Source organism: Haemaphysalis longicornis, unplaced genomic scaffold (genome assembly GCF_048455015.1).
Source record: "Haemaphysalis longicornis isolate Haplotype H1 unplaced genomic scaffold, Haemaphysalis longicornis Haplotype H1 scaffold_12, whole genome shotgun sequence".
Taxonomy (NCBI): domain Eukaryota; kingdom Metazoa; phylum Arthropoda; class Arachnida; order Ixodida; family Ixodidae; genus Haemaphysalis; species Haemaphysalis longicornis.
Window position 1 is genome coordinate 54,192,279 of NW_027526225.1, and position 20,000 is coordinate 54,212,278.

Consider the following 20,000-nt stretch of genomic DNA (forward strand, 5'->3'; position numbering starts at 1 on the left):
ACGAACCTATGTCGGGCTCGCTTGCACCATTTTCGCAGCTGGGCACTAGCAAGCAGAACGGCGGCCCGTACCTCTTCGCCCTGATTGGTGACATCAGGTATGGAGCATACCAGCAACCTGGTCGAGCGGTCTGTGCCGCCATTCAGCGCACGCATCACCTGCTCGGGCTGGCCTTTCATCACTTCGGTGAGCCCGACATGTACTGTGCGGTCGTACTTGACAATGGATTCCATGGCTGTTGCCACTGACCTGTTCCCTTTCCGGTACATACACCCCACTGCTTTAGGCAGCTCGATCGCTCTTTGTACGGATGTCGCATTCGCGCCCACGTTTCCGTCCCCGACAATGATGACCTAACGGTCGACACTCTGAGCAGGGGAGATACACGTATCACCAGGGCCTGGATGCTACTATCGATGCTCGGTGTTGTTGGGAAGAGGGCGTTCCTCCCTGCGGCTGTTGCTTGGATGCCGGTGGCAGGGGTGACACAGAGCTGGCATCGATTTTTGCACCGGCATCATTGTGGCTCAGCGACTCTCGGCCGCCTGTCTGTGAACAGTGCAGGCATCTAGTATCCGAGTCATCTTGCGCAGGGAGAACAAGGGGAGCAGGCTGCTTGACGACTGGGGTTTCCGCTCCATCTCCATCAGGTTTTTCCGCGGCCGGCGCAGGAGAAGGCCCAGCAGAGATGTCAAGAGTGCCGGGAGCTTCCGTAGGCGTCACTTCACCCTGTCGCACCCCCCGATCGGCACCACCACTGCACGATGTGTGATACGGTGACTGTAGGATATCCGGTGCCTCGTGCCACGGGTCCCCTTCTTCAGAAATCGTGGCCTCCGCCTCAGAACTGTCGTCCACGGAGAGGCGCGCGGGCTGGGCGGTAAACTGCAGAACTTGTTCTTGCAGTTGCGTTACCACTCTCCTGAGCTCAGTTGCCTCCTTCTCCGCGGCCTCCATCTTACGGGCCAGAGCAGCGCTAGAGGAGCAAATGTTGCAGACGAAGCTTCCGACGCTCGGGCATCCCGGGGAGTCCTGATGTCGGTTTCATCCAGGTACGCCCACCTGCGGCACTGGTCGCACTGCACCTGCGGCGCGTCGTCATCCTCTCGCCGCGTCGTAGTTTTCACCATTTCTACGAGTGCGCCGACCCGCAGGCGCACGGAGACGGCGGCACGGGAAACAGGTTTGTGGGGGAACGGCGAGCACTGGTTTTGGGAGAAAGCCGGCTCCCCAAATGCAGTGCTCCTCGATTCGCGGCGCCGCACCTAGGCCTACTGCCTAGCCACGGTGTCTTTCTGGGGTAGTATGCTGCAGACACTCACCATTTTGCTGCTCTAGAAGTGTTCAGAGGAACGTCCGTCATCGAAGCCATACCGGAAAATCAAAAATCCCGCGCGAGGCGGGGAAACTGGGCGACTGGGCTGCAAGGTTGATGATGATGATGATGAAAGGCCTCCCCTTTGAATCGGGGTGACGGCGTGCGTCATCTAGCCTATCTTAGTAGTTTGAATTTAAATTTAGTCCCTCAACTCGGATTTCTTTTTAATTCTGCCCTGCCGCTACCCCTGGCTGGGATGTTATTTTATCGACTTCTCTGCTTGTTTTCCACCAATACTCTAGCCGCTGCTTAGTACTACCTACTGCTGACCAGTTAATGCTTCCATCAATTGCGAAGCCCAGTGCCTCAGGAAATAGAACTTTCCCCCCAATTCTATCCGGCTAAATCTTTTGGCATCCTATTACTATGTGGTCGATTGTTTCTTTATCACTGCCACATACAACACATGTCTCATCCTGGGACGAATATTTGCTCATGTAAGTTCGAGTTCTCAAGCAGCCAGCCCGCGCCTCAAAGAGCAAACGCACTACCTTTATTGTTGTCATAAAAGTTCTCTTTCCGGATCTCTTTTTTGCTTGCTTTGTAGATTCCCAGCGATCCCTTCTTTTCCATCCTCTCTTTCCACATGAGCGTCTCTGTTTCCTTCACTAGTTTTTTAACTGCCCCCCCCCCCCCCTTGTTTATTTGCCGCGGTCAAGGTATATTTAGTCGCCAGCTTTCGCGTCCTCTTCCGCCATTGGGTTTCCACACTTTTAAGGTACATGTGCCTGTGCACTCTGGCTGCCCAGTTCTTCTCATCTAAATGTCTAAGCCACTCCTCAAAACGTATCTTACTTTGCGCTTCCCTCGCCTCAAATGAAGCCCAACCCATATCGCCTTGTACCGCCTCATTTGTAGTCTTACTGTGAGCTCCCAGTGCTAATCTGCCGACTGCCTTTTGGTTAATCTCCAGTCCCGACAGGATATCGGACTTTAAAACACGGCATTAAAGAACGTGAGCGCCGGCACCATTACCCCTTTCCAGATGCCTCGCACTACCTCGTACTTATTGTATCCCCAAAGTTCTCTATGTTTCATTACGGCTGCATTTCGTTTCCCTTTCAGTTTGAGGTGATCTTCATGGGCGTTCAGGTAGCCTTTTCCTTCATTAAGCCAGTTCCCCACGTATTTGTACTTATTTACTAATGTACAGGGTGTTGCGACGATAACTGGAACACTTTAAAAATTTTTCCTGAGCGATCCGCAGCTCTGTTCGCGCTCAAACTTCACACAAAGGTCGCATTTTGTGGTCTATTTTGTTTGACACCGGGAACAACAACGGTACTTACCTGTTTATTCTGAAAATAAATAAAAACGATTTTCGCCTATGGGAAAATGGCCGCTGATTTGGACGTGCGAGCCAGCGCAAGTTTATGTTGGAACGACGGAACCACCTGCAGAGGGAAACGCATGTTTGGGATTCACGTACGGGGCCAAATGGTGCAGCAGACGATCAGAAAATGCACCTAGAAATGAGCTAACAGACGATCAGAAAACCCGGTTTTCGGGCTCGCACGTCCAAATCGCCGCCATTTTCCCATAGGCGAAAATCGTTTTTATTTATTTTCAGAATAAACAGGTAACTACCGTTGTTGTTCCCGGTGTCAAACAGAATAGACCACAAAATGCGACCTTTGTGTGAAGTTTGAGCGTGAACAGAGCGGCGGACCGCTCAGGAAAAATTTTTAAAGTGTTCCAGTTATCGTCGCAACACACTGTATGTGTATGGCTACCATATGGCTACCATGGTATGGCTACCAAATGGTATGGCTACCACTTACTATGGTATGGCTTCCGCAGCTGCTACCAGCTGCTGCTACCAGCTGTTACCGCTGCTACCAGCTGCGGTAACAGCTGGTGCCGCCTTGTGGCAGAAGAGCGCAACATGACGGCCGTCTCTCTTCAATGGGCGACGGGGTGAGCTGCCAGGCATCGTTTTAGAGGAGGCGATGACTGTAGTCGCTCCTTCTCTCTCACACGTGCTCTCTCCCCTCGCCGCTGTCGTCGCTGGGCCTATGACGGCTATGACTGCACGCACAGTGCCGCATTTATCCTGCGTCCCTTTTCCGCAAGCACGTCCGTCAACAGCCTACGGTAGTTGGTGTATCGTTGCGAGCTAATTTATGTTGTTCTAAAGAGTTCTAAAGAGAGAAACGTAAGGCCAAGATATGACTTCAGAAGACGCCGAAAGCAAAGGTGAGCTGGCAGTCTGGTCGGGACGCCGCTTTTTCAGATTATTTAATGTCAAGCAAACCTCCTCATCCAATTTTTCGTTTTGAAAGTACTGGACACAGTTTTGTTTTGTTCATTTATGCGTTACGCATTGCGTTGTCCTCGCTGACAATTTTTGCTTGTCCAAAACTACGATGTTAGGCTAATCGATTGTTTTGCTTGTGCTTGCCGAAATATACCTGAAAACTTCACGCGTTGGCGTTAGTATTTCCACTAACATAACAGCGCGGCCGTGTGATTAGAGTCCTATGTGGCCTGTACTGGTGAAGTGGCCTGCAGACTATGGGTTGTTGTGCGGTCGCACTGTACAGAATAACCTTTGGCAGGCTGGATTCCGACGCGGTGCCATTGGCACGGATTCTTGCGTGTTGTGTAACAGTGCGACTTGCTTCTGTTTCACGGTTTGGAAGACATGGAAGTCAACGTGTTGGATGAGCTTCTGGAGAACGCTGACGACGACGACCTGGCGGTGGAGTTAAACAATGAAGAGAAGAAAGTTGGTTAGTGACGGTTATCCCAGTGATCTGGTCTGGTACCGTGTTTATCGTACGCCGCTTTATTGAACACTGGTTTGTCGAACAGTCTAGGTCTGTTTTTACCAAATTGACGTTTTGTTGCTTTCATAGCCATTCCAACTCTACTGTTTTGCCTAATTGAAAAAAAGAAAAATCTTTCAGAAATATAGGTGCATGCTTTTTCTGTCTTTAAATATTTTACTGCTATTGTTTAAAACTTGTTCTCTTAGATATTGTTCCCGTGGTCATTCATGTTGGAAAGAATGGCTTCAAACTTCTGTGTTTAATTTTTTGTGGTGTTAAATTTTATGCCGTATTAGCAACCGTTATCACGCACACTTCTGAATTGGTGAAATCTTGGCACTAACTTATGCAGATCTTACCTTGGTTGTGGTCCTAAAATTGTCGATATCTGCTTTGCCCACTATTGTTCATGATCACGCAATTAGGCATATCCTCCTCAGCTGTTCTAGTATGTGCAGTTGGCAAAAGGCTTGTTTATAACGTGCAAGCGGCGTGCTCCGGAGTGCGCGGGAGACACCTAGTGATAACGCCTGGTTTGAGATAGGTATAATGTGGGCATGCGCGGCCCGTATCAGCGCGATGGCTGTGTTCCTCCTCGCTGCGCCCGTCACCTTGGCTTCCACACTTCTTTGACCGTAATAAGCGCTGCATGCCTGCGCTGCCGAGCCGGGAAACAAAAGCGCCCGCCTTTGAGCGCGCTGTGCGAGTTTTTCGTCTGCATTAGCCTTGGCGCACAGCTGTTCATTGCGTTATCGTTCCGCCAATAGCTGCATGACTCATGTTATCACCACTATCCGGTTTCTGGGCTCGGCTTTGCATGTCACTTCTGACGGGCTCACGCACACAGTACCTAATGCACTGCGCAAGCCATCGCGGACCGATATCTAGTCACTATAAAACACCGGCAGCGGTGCGTTTTCGGCGATTGTCGTTCGTTGTCTCGCATACAGGAAAAAAACTCCTGTTCAAGTTGTGTAGGGCGCCGCGAAAAATAAGCATTGCACGTAGTTAAACGCAGCCAACGCTGTACTACCAATCGCTCATTGCCGCTATTGTTTCCCGGCAGTGCAGGCAGCGCTTCTCATGGCGAAAGAAGGTACGGAAGCCAAGGCGACGGGCACAGCGACAAGGGAAAGAGCCATCGTGCTGATGTGGTTCGCGCATGCTCACCTTCTACCGGTCTCAAACCAGGCATTATCACTAGGTGTCTCGCGCGCACTCCGGAGCACGCCGCTCGCGCCTTATAGACAAGCCTTTTGCCGACTGTACATGATTTGTACAGGATTCATGGCTTGGCCATGTGGCCACGTTATTTGTATCCACTTGGCAGAAACATCCTGCTAAGTTTGCTGGTGGTTAGCACTATCAGATATAGTGTGGCCACGAACCGCCGCGCTCCCCCCTGCCTCGCATTATGCCAAGCCCTTACAGCCGGTATTCAATCGACGGGGAATGCATGCAGGCAACCAAGTGTGTGCCGCCATATCTGCGGCCAAGCGTCTGTTGTTAGGCGACGTGCGCATGGCCCGCATATCAGGCACCCCTCTTCTCCATGCAACTGTGCGAGTGCGCCGGCACTCGTTACGTCGGGCTCCGCGGGATGGCGGTACTTGTCCATGCTAAGCACGACTGTGAAACACGACTGTGTTTCGCGTTGCAAAATCTCCCTCAGCGAACGCAAAGTATTGCCTCGAGTTCAATGTGAGTGCGATTAATAACATCTCTGTTGACGGCGCCGTTTAGAATCGGATTGGAACGGAGCAGATGACGCATGCCGGTGTATTTTTTTTTCTTCGGCGTGTGGCCACAGTGGCCCAAGCCGTGCCGTGTCCGCGGCGCATCGGCCATGTCTGTGGCCGTGTTTCCAGCGTTGCCAAGCGAAGAAATTGACCGCTAAACTTTTCAACGAGTACCGCCTATTGCGTGGCCCAAGCTAGCCTTTCGGTAAAGCCCTCTATTCAGCCGATGCTTTGTACAGCACATCTGAATACCCTCTTCGTTTGGCCCTCAAACGTCAAACGTGTGTTGAAAATAGTAGGATAAATCTTGGTAACCCCTGGGGACGAAAAGACAGAGTTCACGAAACAGGATGCGAAAATTGGAGGAGACGATTGCCATGTTGTTGCGCCTGGTGTTTCACCTTTCAACACGTCTCCGGAAGTGCAGTTTCCAATTTACTACGGGAACAAGTGCACAGTGAATACGTATATCGTTGGAAAAACACGTGGTTCGACGCGTGAAAGAGAAGTGCGTTAGCTGAAATCGTGTCATAAGCCTAAAGTGCAGAGATAGAGACGGTCCAACTTAAGTTAGGGTGAACGATTTCTTTCACGAAGCTCAACAAGGGCATTGAGCATAATAATAGGGCAAGGCTTTGTAACGCCTAGCAACTGAATGCAGTGGCAATAAAAAATTAGGGACGCGGGCAAAAATTGGAGGAGATGAATGCTAGGTTTCCAGCTGGCTTCTTGACGCCAGACACACAGCGTTTCATGTGCAAGCAGAAGGGAGGTGATATCTTCAGTGAGAGTAACCGTGTTGAAGGAAAAGTGGGAAGGTGTAGTGGGCTATTGGAGATACAGCGATAGAGATGGAGATTAGTAGGCGCATTTACCTGAAAAACAAAAATTTGTGAAAACAAACTTAGCTCATTAAAAACATAAAAAGCACTGATTTTTTTTCAAGCAAGGCTGTACAAATTTCATGAAATACAGTCTCAGTGAAACGCCTCCAGTCAAACGGCTCTGATGAAACGTTCATTGATAAAATAACCCTGATAAAATGGCGCTCGATAAGCTGTCCAAATCCTGTCTGGTCATGCAAACAGCTGCCAGTAGACTCTTTATTTTTTACAAACTTTATTATGTGATGGTTGAGAGGTTAAAAGTGTTTTTTTTTTATAAACAAAAAACGTTATTTGCCATCATAGTGCGGGTGGTGGTACTGTTCTGAACCTTCAAAATCCATCATCTCTCGATACTGGTCAGTTTAGTAGTGTGGTAGGTAAATTGTTAATTGTGCAGTGTTTATGCCATGAAAACTGACTGGCACCAGGGTGCATTGCAACCTCCAATGACGATAGCGACAGCCTGTGGACATTGTGGACATTGGCTGTCTTGTTTGCAGCGCCTATTTCTATTCTTGATTTGCATTGCAGCTTCACCTTTTTATTGCTCTTCATCTCTATTTGAGTGACAAGTGATACGAGGAATGAGGGTGCTTCTTTTTAAGGGGCCCTGAAGACAAAATACAAGTTTGGTTCATTAGAACGACTGCTTTGTCCTCGTGACAGGGATACAAATTTTATCGCACACTTCGAACTCTCTAGGTAGCAACCGCAGCGGATGCAGCAGTGCAGTGGTGGCACCCCAGCCACTTTCAAGCCAAGCCTCTGTGACGTCACAGTCACAGACTTCATCGTCCACAGGAAGGCCTACAGGCACAGTGCTTTTTTGGGAATGACGGAGTTTTAGCACTAGCAGCCCTGTTTTAGATTCCCGCTCTGCTATGCCTTTTGTCTCAAGCTTAGTGTATTGACGGCCCAGTGTTGGCCCCAATCGAGTCACGCTAGGGGAGAGGCTCATTTGGTTGGCTAGAAATAACTCTGCGATGTTTAATCGAGCAAAGCTGCTTGCTGTCCTCGTGGTCCCCAAACAGTGTGCTCATTCTTTGAATACCAATCTTGGGGGGCCAGTAAAAGATGTCGATTGAGAAAAACTGTGTTTGGGCTGCCTTTCCCCTGGCAGGCAAAAAGGTGCCTCCCCCTCCGAGCACCCCGCCGTCCACAAAAACTGCTGCTGCGAAGGCAGCCAAGAAAACAGCCGCTGCCAAGCCCGTGAAGAAGCCGGCTGAAGCGGCTGTGAAAAAATGCGTACCAGCCGCTTCCAAGGCTCCCGTGGCTAAGCCCCAGGCAGCGCCGAAGAAGAAGCCGGCCCCCGGCGTGGCTTTTGGATCAGCCGCTCCCGCCCAGGCACCGGCGGCTACCTCATCAAGCTCGACCTCAAGTGCTGCCCCGGCTCAAGCCAAGCCAAGCACGCAGCCGAAACTGGTGAAAAAGATACCCGTAAGTGGACGACTGAGGGTTGGGCGGCTGAGCCTTCTGGCAGGAGAGAAAAAATGTGCACGTAGAAAGCGGAGTGGGCCGGCGCTGACCTGCCTTTCCTGCTTTTCTGTTTGCTGTTTGATGCAACACGTTTTTGTTTGCTTTCCCGGTATCGATCCTTTTGCTGGGGCATCATGCAGGCGACCTTTCAGTTTATTGCAGGATATAATGCGTACCTCAGTCAAAGAAGATGTTTCTTTATTTGCACTGGTGTAGTTGCAGTTGCCACCATGCCCAACTCTGCTGTACGAGGCCAAATTGGGACTCGTGTGGCAACATTGCTCTCCTTGTCCGAATGATTGCTCTCCGTATGAGAGAGTGGCGATTCCTGCCACCTGTTACACTAGGGAGAAATCAAGTTGCACTCCTTTGAACCAGTTTTGTGTGTGGACACACATTTAAAGTGCTTTGACAAGTACTGTAGTAACCCTCCGAGCACTGAAACACCCCCTGCTTCACGTTCCCTGTTTCTTCCCGTTGCAGTTGGAGGGAGGTGCTGTTGCCGTATTTTTGCGCTTAGAACCCACACCAAAAATGCGAAAATTTCGAGGGTAAAGGAAAGATGCGGATTATATGCGAGGTGTTTCCTTTGGTGCAGCTCTGTGGCAATGCACTGCCACGGTGGCTCAGTGGCTCTGGCATTGTGCTGCTGAGCACAAGGGCGCGGGTTCGATTCCCAGCCGCGGCGGTCCCTTTTCTGATGGAGGCAAAAAGCAAAAACGCCCGTGTGTACGAGATTTCGGCGCACGATAAAGATTCTCAGGTGGTCGAGATTAATCCGGAGCCCTCCACTATGGCGCGCCTCATCGCCTGTGTTGCGTCGGCGCGTTAAGGGAGTACTGACAATAAATTTCTCTCTCTTGGTTTTTATGCTGTAAAGAATATCTTGGTCCAGTAATTACAAAAATTGAACCAAAAGCTGTCAGCCGCCAGCATAGAATTAATTATAACGCATTTATTCCAATCAATTTCAAATTCGGTTGTCACGCACCAAAGGGCCGTTCAAATGCAGGACGGCAAATCTGACGTCACGGTTTCCGTGACGTCGGGACGTTTGTCGCATCGTCTGCTACGATTGCACATGGTCCGCACTCGCTCACGCAGTCGACATGTCGTCTGAATCGTCAGACTCGGACAGACAGTCAGAACAACTTTATTTGGCCACAGATGAGGCAATTAGGCCGTTATTTAATATCGCTGTGGCTCGAACTGGCACAGACCATGATAGCAACAGCTTGTCGCCGCTCTTTCAATCAATCTGATTGCGCAAAAGAAGTTCCACATGCGAGGTAGTAATCGTTAGTGTGGTGAAAAAATGTGCTAGGGGTTGTTATCAGCGCTGAACTTAAAAGCGGTGATCAGATATTTGCCGTGATGGTAAGCCTACGCTGACCGGCAACGGAGGTTGGGCGGTCCGCTGGTGGTAACTCTGACCCGGCACTGCCAGCACCGCAGTGCGGCGAGCGGCCGAAAGATGGCGTCATCTGTGCAGTAGAGTCAAAACAGGCCACTGCAGATGTCTTGGGAATATTGGGAAGATATGGCTGCGGGAAATGTACCAAACTATCCCACCAGGTCTGAACAAACATAGTGTTACTGTATCTTTACCATAGACATGATTCGTTTTGCTCAACAAGCCTCCATAATGGTTAGAATCCTGATAAAACCAGCGCACGCCTATACACCCAGTGGGTTATTCGGGACTCAACCCTCATTTTTTGCAGCCCATAGTGCATGTCGGCATACATGCATGCATGAGAACGTAAAGTGATATAATATATAATACTTCCAAGCGTTCGGCAAGGCTGCAAAAGCTGTTTTACCTTACATGTAATTACCGGGGAATCCTAATGCCGTCTGCCAAAGCCGACAGCCCCGAAGGCCTGGAATTTGTTTTGTCTTATATTTTCGCTGTTGTCAGTTGCTAGCAACCTTTTGTTCGAAAGATTGCTTAATACAGAAGCTGACGCCTAGCTCCAACTCTTCGGGCTCCGCACAAAACCGGCTTCGCAAGGAATTCGCAAGGAATGCTGGTAATGTTTCTCCCATAGCGGTATCCAAAACGATACTTTAACTCGCGCCTTGCGCTAGTGTATGAGACTTTGTCTATTATTATGATAAAAAGTTACGCAGACGAAAAATCTGGTGCCCGCAAGCATCAGACGTCAACGGAGTGCAAAGAAACAGCAGGGAGAGTGAGCCCAAGTGAAGCAGACGACAAATGCGAGAATCCCTAAGCCGACGTCACGGAGGTGTGCTTCGCAGTGCCGCCCGTGTTCGCGCTCACCGCCAGTAGGGGAGCTGATGCGCGCGGGAACCAACTTTCAGTGTAATGCGCACACGGGTCAAATATTTTGTGCTTGTTTTGTTGTCATTCCGGCAAAATTTACGTCACGGAGGTGTGCTTCGCAGTGCCGCCCGTGTTCGCGCTCACCGCCAGTAGGGGAGCTGATGCACGCGGGAACCAACTTTCAGTGTAATGCGCACACGGGTCAAATATTTTGTGCTTGTTTTGTTGTCATTCCGGCAAAATTTAAAGGAAGCGTGGTGTTCTGGATCAAATCAGTAATTTTAGGCTGTCTGTCTTCGTCAAAGGGAAGGCGCTGCTGACGACGCGCGTGTGGCATTTGCCTTCCTACCCAGGCCAAGATCGCCTCTAAAGCTCCCACGAATGCTGAGAAAGCAACCGTGATGAAGGCCAAGCCGGTGGTGTCTGCGACGGGGGAGCCCAGGATGTCTGCCGAGGACTTGCTGAGCGCCGAGCAAACCGCACAGAAAGGTACTGGCAGTTATCTACCAACCTGGGCAGGTGCTGTGACGCTGTGGCCTTGAAGTCTTCTTGGTGGACAAGGGATGAAAGAAGAAACGGATGACCCTTTGGCACCTCTTTCACCGTGTTCTTTGAGTGCTTTGTCTACTAGGGTGAACACTGGCCCCTTAGTCTGTTCTGCTGCTTCACACAAGGCTGTAACTTGACTCTCGGCTGGGGGGATCAACATGACTCCTCTCAACTTCGTATTTATTTTTTTCTGATTGCTCTCTCTTGTTGGTGCAATCTCTACCGTGCTTTGATGGTATGCGGAGCCTTGCAGTGCTGTCACAACCTGTACATGACATTTTCAAAAGAGGGCAAACAGTTTTGAGTTTCCCATTACTGTAATTCTCCGGCAGCTGCGTCGTGAAATTCTTATCCCACTATGGGCTTTTCTAGTTCAGTGTGAGTTTGGATGTTCTCCTGGTTCATGATACAGAAGTGCAAACAGCATACACCTCTGACATGAAGGTTGGAGAGATGTATACGACGCAAGCACTGACTCCAACCTGGTGTGTGTGCGTCCCTCCATCTTTTGTCAGAAATGTGCGTGTTTTGCACTTCCACATTTTGTCAATAACTAACTTCATGTGGTACCCGTCCGGGACATTTTTTTTTTTTTTTTTTTGCGCTCCTGCGAAAGGTGTATGTACGAGGGTCTGCTTGTTTACTTTAACCATAGTTTGCCGTTGAGTAGTTGGGGTATGCACTTACTTCAGATATGACCACTTGTTAGTAGCCAGCTCTAGTGCACGTCTGCTCATGCTTGTTGCGCTGGTTATTAAATTGACTTTTTTTGTTGTTGGAAGAACTAGAATGGCTGTATCTGTGGGGGATACCATGTATCTCAAATGGGAACTGTTGTTTGTCGCGCCTGCCTCCGGTTCGCTATCACGACCCGTACGCCGTGATTCGTGAACGCTGTCGAGCCTTGTGCTCGCATGCTTTGGGAGTTCCCAAATAAGCAGTTCCCAAATTTCACCATTTGGAGTGTTTTTCAATGTGCCTACCAAATTTAATTACTCTACATTAAAAAACAAAGTTTGCTCCGATCCCCACTTCCCCCCTTAAATGTAGCAAACAGCCGTTTATGTCTCCATTTGTCAAGCAATCCCAAGGGCTCCTTGTGCTTCAGTCACAGGCTTTGAATTTGTACCTATGCCATTGGTGTTCAGTGGTACATTAACGCACGTCCTGCGCCCGTCCTGTCTCTTCTCTTCCTTGTCCTGTCCGTATGTGCAGTTTTAAGTATAAGTATGATGAACCAACTAGCCCAACAACATGCTTTACTGACATTAACGCAACCCAGAAGATTTTGATGCCATTTGAGCTTACTGAATTTTCGAGACCCAATTGTTGTATCGGTAAAATGTAAATATTGCAGTATGTCTCAGCGGAATTTTTGAGACCGATTAAGCAATTGCAAAGTGTTTGGGGAGAATTTTTGAGGACACATTAAGCTTAGTAACTCGCAGATATTTGTAATATTGTAATATTTGTAAATTTGTAATATTGACAGAACTGTGAAATTTCCATTTCGTCACACTGGGCTTCTGCTGTAAAAAAGTGGAGCATTGACTGAGGAAGCTGGGCCAGCAGTGCTGCACTTTGCACGAATCCTCGAACTGGGCGGTGCGGATCTCTGTCGGCAGGGGTGCCGATCAAGAAGACGGTGGCGAGAAAGACACCGGCGGCGGCGCAGTCCCCCAACAAGCCGGTGAAGAAGCCAGTGGCGGCCCCCAAAGCCACGGTGGCCCCGAAGGCTCCTGACGTTTCTGCTGGGGTGAAGGTCAAGGCGGACAAGGTTGCCGTGGCAGGTGAGCAAAAACCGTCTGCCAACCGGAAATGCTCGGGTATTTTGAATAGTCTGGAAAACCCAGGGAATCCGTGCTTCAGTCGTGGAAAATTGGCTATAACGTGGGAAGGAAGTGAAGTCACGGCAATGCCGGCCAGAGCGAGGCGAAAGTAGACAGTTCCCCACCGCCGTCGCTGATGGCGCTGTCTGAAGTTACTGTTTCCACTGAAAACTCGCTCCGTACAGCTTGCGAGTGGCCTCTTCACCGTTTTGCCCTACTGTATTCACTCGAATCTAGGTCGGTACTGTTTTTTAAAAAATTAAAAACCTCTTCCCGCGAGGGGAACCATGGGGTAGATGCAACGCATCGGGGGTTTCCGTTGCATTTTCGTTATGTTAGCGTGTCCATTGTTGTGTGTGTCCATATTTTACGCAGCATGTTCACCCCCGATGCGTCGCATCTACCCCATGGTTCCCCTCGCGGGAAGATGGTGTAAATTTTTTTACGGTTGCGCCGACCATCGCGATAGCAGGCCTGTTAGTCTCCATTCAAATCGTCTGTGGTCATCGGAGGATGTCATCGGCGGAGCGGCGGCGGAACGACTGAGCGGAGCGGCGCAGTTATCGCGTTTAGATGCAGCGGAATGAGAGAGCAGCGCATAGCAGCACATGCGCATGTGTTAACCGAGCGCAAGCTGCGCGCAAGTTGCGCGCTAACCCGCACCCACGCACAGCTGGCACGGCGGCAAAGCGAGCGCCGGCGAGCGCTAACGCGCAGATGGCGCTGCGGTGAGAGCGGTGCTAGCGCGCAGCTGGCACGGCGGGGAGAATGGGGGAGGGATGCGGACTACGCCGGACGACGCCGGAGGGACAAGGCGAGTGAAAGAGATGCGTCGCATCTAAAAGTCGTTTAGGAAAGTTGGGGGTCGGCTTAGATGCGAGGATGCGGCTTTCCTGTCGCTGCTAGCCACGCAACGCCATCTCGCAGCCATAAGCTTGCAGATTTGCAGGCGCCATTTTGCCTGTTTGAACGTTGTGAACTCGGGCTCTGAGCGTTCCGTGCTTTCTTGCATTTGTCGCTCGGTGACCTCAAGAAGCGCCCGTGTTCGCGGCACAATGGCACCCACCAAGTGGTGCCACTGCACCGCGGCTTTTAAGCGGAAGGTAGTCTTGGAGGCCGAGAAAACTTCAAACCTTCAAGCGCAGCGCAAATCCGACCTCGATGAGAAGAATGTGCGCCGATGGCGGAAGCAGTGGAACGAACTTTTCAGTTGCGCTGCCAAGCGAGTGGCCTTCAGAGGACCCAAGAAAGGGCGACACCACGAGATGGGAAAGGAAGGCGCTGACTTTATCCAGATGATACAGGCGGAGGTGAGGGAGATCGACTAAGTTCAAGGCCAGGAGGGGCTGGGTCACTCGCTTTATGAAGCAGTTCGGGTTCAGCCTGCGACGCCAGACGTCTGTGTGCCAAAAGCTGCCCCCTGACTTCGAGGAGAAGCTGGTTGCTATCCTGCACTTTGCCATCAAGAAGCGGGTGGAAAAGGAGTACCGACTGGGCCAGACCCCGGTGTATTTCGACATGCCTGTGGCCTACACCATGAATGACAAGGGCGGGAAAGAAGTCAAGGTCAAAACTGCAGGCTACGAGAAGTAGCGTGCCACCGTGATGTTGTGTTGCATGGCCGTACGTTATTTTTAAGAGGAAGACTCTTCTAGCCGGGGAAGTTTTCCCTAAGAGCGTCGTTGTGCAAGCCTATGAGAATGGTTCGATGAGTGGTGCCCTGGTCGAAGATTGGGTCAAGACTGTTAGGCAGCGACGTGCTGGTGTTCTGCTGTTTAAGGAGTCACTCCTGGTTCTGGACTCCTACCGCGGCCACTTGACAGATGCCGTTAAGTCCGTGCTTTTGGAGGGCGGTACAAACATTGCGGTAATACCCGGCAGTACGACAAGCCAGCTCCAACCGCTCGACGTGGCCATCAGCAAGCCATTCAAGGATTTGTTCAAATATGTACCCACCCGACGTGCTGAATATGCACGCATCACCGAGAGCAACATCTACCCTTTGAAGTTTTGTGCTGTGCGTTGGCTTGAAAACATGCGTGTCATTTCAAGGGCTCTTGAAGTTCTGCGGTACCTAAGGTGTACGTTGAGTCATGTCGAAATGAGAAAACGCGACCACTTATCGCAAGTTACAGCGTGGTGGAAGCAGCCATCGATGATTCTCTTCTGCCTTCGATGCTAACTTTCATGCTTAGTGTTGCAGAGGAACTGCAGCCATTCCTGTCTCAGTTCCAGACTGATTTGCCGATGTTTCCATTTCTCGGAACAGCGTTGGAAAATCTTCTGCGATCGTTAATGAGTAGAATAGTAAAGAAAGAAGTATGATGGCCGCGGTCAGTCCGCTGAAGTTGATAAAGGTGGATGTTTGCCATGAGGAGTGCACTCCGAAAGGCCCCGAAACTTTCAGATTTGTCTGTCCTTGCATTCAGAAGGGACTGTGCCACTTCCGTGAGGAACTGCGCCAAAAGGATGCCGGGGATCGTCGTGCCTGGATCTTACGTGCGCCTCAATTCCGAATTGGGGGAAAGTCGTTTGAGGGATGCACTCGAAATTCTAACAGAACATCAGTGGGTGCCCGGAATGGAAGCAGATGGTGCTTTGTGGTTTGACAAGCATGTGCAGCACTAAAAAGTTTTAATAGAAGCGCGCATCAGCTGGACACCCTTTGGGCTGGTGTCTGTGGCTCAAGCAAGGACCTGTTCACTTTTGTCAAGATGATCAAATGCGTCCGATGAGTGGGGATTTTCTATCAACAAGGACTGTCTTGTCGAAAATCGGAAGGAACAATCTCTGGTCGCCGTTTCGTCGGCTGGAGGATGTGCAGCTGACCAAGAGGATGCTTCTAATGGTGCGGGGGGGCGAATGCACGGGGGAGCTGGAGAGGAGGAAAAAAGAAATAGCCGGCGCATTGAGGAATCAACAGGAGAGGAAACGTGCCGCCACCGCTTTGAAGGAGCTTGAGCTCAAAAAACAGAAAGTGCTGGCTGAGGCCGAGCTACTGGCGTCCCCCATCCAAACCAAAATAAATTCCTTGAAGCAGTGAAATACAGCACCGAGACATTGTGTGCGAGCCGAGAACGTGGCAGTATAGCCGTACCATTTTTTTTTTTTTTTCATTTTTTATTCCCTGTGGATTTTAATAACTACTCCATTGTGCTTACTTTTGGAATGAAATAAATGCGACTCGTTACCACTCAAACTGTATTATGTCATGTTTTTTTTTATCCTTTTCAATCACCGTGTCTCCATAGGAGACGCGACTTTTTTCGTTGTTTTCCTCGTGAAAATGAAGAGAGTTCATTCTGCAGAGCGGTGCGGCTGATGTTCAAAAACTACGGAAGGGAAAGGTAGCACCATGTGATGTGGAATGGCGGAACCGCACTCATAAACATCGTTTCAAAATGGACGCCACCAAGTTTTGTGGGAGCTCCGGTGTGCTGCCACCCTAAGTTCTCTTTTACTGTGGCGTAAATCATTTTTAAAGGCTAAAAACACCTCTTTCATGTGCAGAAATTATTATTTCACCTCCTTGTTTGTTAACTGCCTCAGGATATTTAAAGGGACACTGAAGTGAATGTCAAGCTCCCGTTTTTGCTTGCACTGCATAGACTGGCTCAAATTAGCACACTTTTCATCGTTTATCCGGTTGACAAATCGGTAATTATTTTACAAAGCGCGAAAGAAGAAAAACTACCATGCGCGGTTTGCGGCGGCCGCACCAACTAAGGCTGTGACGTTGGGAGGAGGGGGCACCGTGATTGGACGATACCCAAGGTTAGCAATCAAACAAGTTTCGGTTTCGGTTCTGTAAAGCACAGCTGATGGCGTTGTTGGACGGGCATTCTCAATATCTCGGTAATCATCGTACCGCGCTTCTGCCATGTTGTCGGCTGTAAAATGCATAAGATAAGCCTCCCAGGACGGCTTGGAATCGTAGCATTCACTAGCCTAGGCCTACGCAGTGCATGAACGCCCTCCTCATCCCCGCAGACGCTCAAATGCCATGCGCTTTTCCCCCATATTTGGAGCTTGCCTCGCTCATGCCTCTATCGTAAAAAGCGTGTTCGCACCAGGCCAAGGGTCTGTTGATTCTGGCCTGTGCCCACTGCCCGCAAGCAGTCGGTGCTTATGGCAACAGCACGCCAACGAGAACTCGCTAGCGTGCCAGTGCCAGCCTGCGCGCGTTCTGTGAACTAGTTCGTGGAGTAATGAACGTTGCGGCCCAAAAATGGGTGAACTCAGTATAGGAAACATCGGCGGAAAACGAAAAAGTTAACTTATAAAAAAAAAAAAGCACGTACCCGTGGGGATTCGAACTTGTGACTTGCAAAACAGTTGCGATGACATACCTAGCGCTCCAAACAACTCGGCCACAGGCGAGCGCTGCGAACCTTGGAAATATAAGGTATATAATGTATAACCAGTTTATACTTTTATTTAGTTTTAGCATTCCAAGCAGCTTAGGTGACTATTTGTTGTTTTGCGTTCGTGCAGTAAGCATCCCCCAAGTTTCCACAATATCTCACGTCTAGCAATTGCATTTCTTAGACGAAAAAGCGTTCGCAGATGCGTAGTCGTGCTGCTGGCCGCTGTGCTTGTTCGCCCAGCGCAAAAAAGTGCTTCCCGCACCCTAGTTTTACGCTGTACAGTAAAATATCAGTTGATTTTATTTCCTTAGTACCTATATTGACTTCGCTGACTCTTCTCCCACCTTCAAGAGGCCTTATATTTTCCTATTGGCGTACCAGTCAGCGATGCGTCGCATGTGCGCTTGTGCAGCGCTTATGTGAAGCGACCTTGACTTGGAGCTAGATACAGTGTACATACTAACCGAGTAAAGAAAGGCACATTCTTCCATTCACAAATGTGTCCTGGCTTCGTTTCAACTGAGCGAACGAATTGCGACGACCCGTTGGCGGCCGGCGGATGAAACGCCGGGCCGACTGACTCTGTCTGAAGGCCGAGGAGCCGTGCAGTAGCGCAGCCAATTGCGAGCTCGGCTCCTCCCGACGTCACACGAAAACGCCACAGAAAATGGGCGAGCGTAAAGAGAGGAGGACAGCATTTTCGAATTAATTTTTCTACTAAATAAAATCGCGTAAACGCGCCCAGAGTGGTCGAAACGTGGCCTGGGGACTCCGGACTACAATTTGCGCGAGTAATCCCGCAATGTTTACATATCACTTTAGTGTCCCTTTAATATTTTTATAGGGAAAAGCAGGATTGAGTAATGGTGCCTCCGTATGAGGACGCGACGCCATTTGCGTAATAAGTATTCTAGAGTGACTGAACTTTTTTTCTTACCTCTAAACACTTGAAACTGCTAAACCTCCAAGTATGGAATTTTTCTGCAGTGAATATAATAATTTGTGACTGAAAGGGTTATATATAACACCCTTTTTGGAGAGTTACAGCATCTGGCGACGTGGTGTCAGCCCGTCTTGACCTAAAACAAACGTTTTTGTCACTCAGGGAATTTAGCAAAACGACTCGGGGAAAACCTGGAAAACTCGGGGAATTTGATAATGTCAACCTGGTAGGCACCCTGGTTTCAGTGGTCATGCCTGTTGTAGACTGAAAAGTTGGCTAAGTGACATGGAGTCGGAACTGTTTGGAGTCGTGATTGTTCTTTATTGGTGGGCTCTTGGAAAAAGGTGGGCATAAAAGAAGGGATGTTAGGAGTTCAGCAAGAGTTCGCCTCTTCCAAGAGTATGGGAGAGGTGAAACTGGCCGTGAAATCCCTACACTCTACCACCTGAAACTGGGTGCTCGGTTAGCAGGCCCCCCCAGGAAAGCATGCTGTGACCGGTATCGTGCGGGGGTTTTTAAGCGGTTTGTCCAGACCTTCAGTTCTACGTATGGCAAACCAATGGCCATAAACTCTGTCGAATCCAGTTCTGGGCTCTAAGTGGTTTATGTTGAAAAATGCCTTTCCTGTATATTGTAGCACCATGTGGAACAGCTATTGCTGCAGTGTTGTTATCGACCTAAAGTATTATTGTTTGCGGTCATTAAACTATTTGTTTTCTGCAATCTCAGATGTGTGTCTTCTGAAGAAGTGTACAAATGAACTAGAGACGGCTTTAAAGGCGTTTCCATTTTTGCTTTGCTGCTAACGGCAGTTGTCGGCTGCAAGTGCGTGAACCGTTTCAGTGCATCGGATGCAAACTGTGCCTGTCCCCTGCAGCAGCCCCAAAGCCAGTGCCGACCTCGAACCGGACGCTGGATGAGGACTCGGACTGACTGCACGTGACGCCGACGGCTGAAGAGCTGCAGGTGGCCGAGGAGCCCGTCCCGCCGCCACCGTTAGCCGCGCCGAGCTCTTCCCCCGCGACGCTCTCCTCCCTGTCTTCCGAGCAAGTCGCCAGCTTCGTCGGCAGCGGCATCGGGGACGACCGTGGCCGAGGCCGCAACAAGACGGGAGGGAAGCCGGACTACGACACCCGCAGCGAGGCGTCGTCCTCGGGCCATGAGAGCTGCTCGTGCAGCCTCGGCTCCAGCAGTTCCAGGTCGAGGTCAAGGTCACGCTCGAGGTCCAAGTCGTACACGGGGTCGTCTTCAGTGGTGTCCGAACCAGGTGAGCGTTTCCCTATGGTGGGCTTATACTCAGGTACAGCTTAAAGGAGCCATGAAGACAAAATACAAGTTGGGTTTATTAGAAAGACTGCTTAGTCCCGATAACAATGATACCAATATCATCGCAATCTTCGAACAAATGACGGAGATATGAAAGAACACGTGTGAAGCAGTCGCGACCCCCTGGCCAATTTCCCGCAACTTTTCTATGACGTCATGGAACCTTGTTGGTGCCATTGGCGGCCGCCTAACTCACCTGTCGCGACGACACATGACTGGACGTCTGTAATGGGGCCTCTAGTTCTATTTGGCCGCATCGCTTGAATGCTAATGTGCAGTTAACGCACTGAAAATTATGTTTTATTGTTGGCCCGTATGACGTCATTCTTGCTCATAACACGTCACTGTGGCGCAAAATTTGAAAGTTTTTAAATACTTCTTGCTTTTTTTTTTCGTTAAAAAAACATCTTTTGTGGCTGTAATGGGGCTGAGTGAGATACTGAAT

The 20,000-nt window shown here is 49.9% G+C and overlaps 1 pseudogene across 1 annotated transcript in view; it reads left to right on the forward strand.

Moving 5' to 3' along the window:
• Positions 1-3,350: 3,350 nt before the first annotated feature.
• Positions 3,351-20,000, forward strand: part of LOC144162667 (uncharacterized) — a 41,151-nt pseudogene continuing 24,501 nt past the window's right edge. Inside the window, exons 1-6 of the transcript XR_013320737.1 lie at positions 3,351-3,574; positions 4,021-4,110; positions 7,896-8,212; positions 10,895-11,030; positions 12,716-12,880; positions 19,110-19,496. The product of XR_013320737.1 is annotated as an uncharacterized LOC144162667 (transcript). The remainder of the gene's footprint in view (positions 3,575-4,020; positions 4,111-7,895; positions 8,213-10,894; positions 11,031-12,715; positions 12,881-19,109; positions 19,497-20,000) is intronic.